Raw genomic sequence first — 3,705 nt, 5'->3', positions numbered from 1 at the left:
TAACAAAGGATTTCTAAGGGAGGGGGGTAGTAATTAGGTCTGCCGGAGGTCGCATCACAGTACATATAGCCGGGCCTACAGAATTTTCATCGGACTTTTCATATAAAAATGTCTCATAGTTTGACCATTCTCCTGTAAAAACGGAATTATTCATTAAATTAAGTCAAGGATACCTGATATAGAGAGACGGCATTATATCCATGATTTTTACTGATAACGTTAATCTTGACTCTAATTTTGTTTGCTAGAGATTTGTTCATAATCTCTATGCATTAGTTGTTGGTTCTTTATGTTGTTGGAGAACAGAATGGTAACTTTGAACATTCAAACACAAAAGCAGTGATCGGCATAATCGTCGGAAATACGTCAGCAAACTACATTTATGTATCATCTAAAGTAAACTTTATAATATGATAAATGCAATACACATTTGTAATATTAGATCGGCTTGGCGCAATGTTAGATAAGTATGCCGAAGAACATTCATTGAACATAATCAGACACGTTAGCACGATGGGTACACACCTCAGCAGCGTCGATGCGCAGTCACTGCAGAAACCGGTCCCTCTGTCAGCTTATCATTGTATTCCTCACCACTGCATGCGTAGGCAACGTTGCTCTATGCACGGCCATTGCTGATCATTTTTTCTCAATCTCATTTCACATTTTCACTCTTTTGAAACGTGTATTTAGATTTACATTTTACCGGTCTAATGCACAAGAACATTAAATTATGACCGTAATCACCATCCGGATTCACCACAAAAACCCACCATACATTATGTCTCCCATTATGATATAATTATCTTTTGCAATACGTAAAATGGACCACATGAAATAAAAACGGTACAACTCATACTGTACACTGTCTAGAGGTGAAGGAATGTGTATCCGTGTGTGTATGTACGCGTTTATTATGTTTGCTTGTGTGTGCGTGTATGTTAACGTGCAATAGAAATTGAGATTTCTTAGGAGGAATTCCGTTGATTTTGACGCTGCTAACACACGTTTATGAGTATTCGATTCGCTGCTATATATCCTAAAGATGCAAATTTTGCTTATCGTTACCAAGTGCAATTGCATGTGTAATGCTCAATGGATATTGTTTTCCTTCATCTGCTTATTTTCTCTTAATCAGTCATCTGCCGACAGTTTTAGACAGCTAAAGCTAGTTTTGATGCCATATCTTGAGCCGTTTTCGAAACCAAGCTGATACATCTTAGCGTGTGTAAATTTTGGTTGATTTATGGAGGAAAAAAAACGAGAAGTAGAGGGTCTTCTTCTTCGAGTATAATCCTAATTTGCTTGACAGGATTGTCTGAAAGTTTTCTTGAATGTAATTGTTGCCGTTTTACCAGTGGTAGGACGCGTGGTTTTTTTCTCACTGTTTTACTACTATGGAAGGATTGGATCTGGCTATAAAAATTTCACACAGAACACGCTTTACTGTACCTGTCTTGCATTTTGTGTATCTTTGTATTTAAGGTGTCTTTGTAGGAATTTAGTTTTATTGTAGAATGAAGAATAAAAAAAGATAATCAAGATACAAAGGGAAAATGCAAGTAAAGGCAGGTAGTTTTCATCATAAATTCTAGCCACCCTTGGGAACAAGCTCTTTTGGAGAATGGAACCACGAATCACAAATGTAATGATAAGGCATGACTTGATCTTTTAACTTCCTTTTTTTACTAAGCTATCTTTCTATCTCTTTGACTGAATAAAAGACGGGTAAACCCCAGAGCGCAGCAGGTCTCCAAGTATGGATTTTTGCATACTCTTTGGGGTTGGAAGTGTGAAATAGGCACTAGATATAAATGCCCATTAGGTATGAATAGATTAATATAGTAATAGCGGTAATAGTAACAATAACCGAATTATTACAACTACTACTTAAGCTAGCAATAACAATGGTATCGCAAATAATAAAGTATGATATGAAAGTAAAATGGTCATAACAAACTTAATGATGCTGGATAAATCAGAAAGTACCTTAGAGAAATAAAAAAGGATTAAACGATGTGCTCCCTGAATACGTTAATGAATACTGTTTAATATCAATGTTATATAATGAGCAGCAGTCATTGTATTTTGGTAGTTGGGCTCCTTTAACCGAACGTTCCATAAGCATGAATATGTAAGCCTGAAATATATGATTTTGTTCTGTTAAGATACAATATCCGTATTAATAAGTCAATAATCTGCATAGTATAGCAAACAAGCTATACACTGACTAATAAATAGAGATAAAGAATAATAATTGCGCTGGTAATGTTATGTGATATAGGAATGCCCCATTTCACCTCTGAGAATTCAGGAATTCAGAAAATCAGTTTATCAGTTATAATTCGTCAAAGCACGACTTCGCAAAAGCGTGCAATACTTATTCAATGACGAATTGTTTACAAGAACACATACTTTTATAATATATCCAAGTCGTACCAACGTATACCTTCAATTCGCAAAAAATACTCCGATTCAATACTACTTTAGTCAGCTGACGTTTTTATATTTGTTTTTACATGATAATCTAACTTCCTACAAAATTCCATTTTGTAATTATTAAAGAGGACAGTTTCTTATCTGCGTCTTTAATATGAATGTTAATGAAGAAAATAGTAATAATAGAAAAGAGGCATAATATTTTCATAAGCAATGCTAATCTAAAGATATATTGTTTGCATATGACGCAGTAATGGTTTTAATTACAATTTTAGGATAAGTGAAAATTAACTTGAATATATCTTGCTATTTGGGCAGCGGGTAGAGGCATCGTCCGTCTGTTGCAGGACACTCTTGGTCAAGGTGGAACTGCTGGCAACAGGGAAGTGGCTTAAATTAAAGGCATATATTGACGCAACTGATGATTTTTGGGCTCTACAGATTTTTAAATATGTCTGGCGGAGGTATAGTGCATCAGAAGAAACGGCAGAGGTTCCTTCCTTGTTAGATGGAACTACGCACAAAGAAATGAGCCTTGGGGCTTCTCCTTTGTTTCTGCACTTCCTCCGCTCTTTCGTCACTCGGGTATTGGGGCCACGACTGTTCGCTAAGATGAACTATCCGGACGAGTAGATACTCGTTGCTCATCATTTCTGGTTATACAATTTGACTGTTGAAGGTAAAAAAGGTAAGGCGTGTGGTGTTGCCCACCGGGTGCAGAGATTCGTAGGATCCGCTCATACTCCCTTCCACACACACAACCCGACCGAAAGAAGAAAAAAAAATATACACACGCACACACACACACACACACACACACACACACACACACACACACACACACACACACACACACACACACACACTGTAACGAGGCCTATAAGCGGTCGTGTGCGGACTGGGATATGTCTGACGAGATGCAGAGATCTTGGGCAGCGGCGAAGGTGTAGCAGACTCCGTGAACAGTAGCAGCGGTTTATTATGGAGAGAACGGTACAACTGATTGATAGAGATTCTGTCTGGTCAGGAGGTTAAGGGCTGTCTGCATGTCGCTCGCAGGCGACCCTCTTTTATACCGGTCTACATGGAAAATTACCAAAGGGTTGCAGATGAGCGAGAATGTGTTCGTGTAAGCAGAGCGATGTCACAAGGTGGAATGTCTGTTGATGTTGGACCCGTTGTTGTGTCTATTAGAGGGTTTGGTATGTATTAAGTAATATTACTGTAATAAGATATGTGTATGAAGTAATAGATCTATATGTATGT

Source organism: Penaeus chinensis, chromosome 16 (genome assembly GCF_019202785.1).
Source record: "Penaeus chinensis breed Huanghai No. 1 chromosome 16, ASM1920278v2, whole genome shotgun sequence".
Lineage (NCBI taxonomy): Eukaryota > Metazoa > Arthropoda > Malacostraca > Decapoda > Penaeidae > Penaeus > Penaeus chinensis.
The sequence above is the reverse complement of the archived record's forward strand: the minus strand, read 5'-3'. Positions refer to the sequence as shown.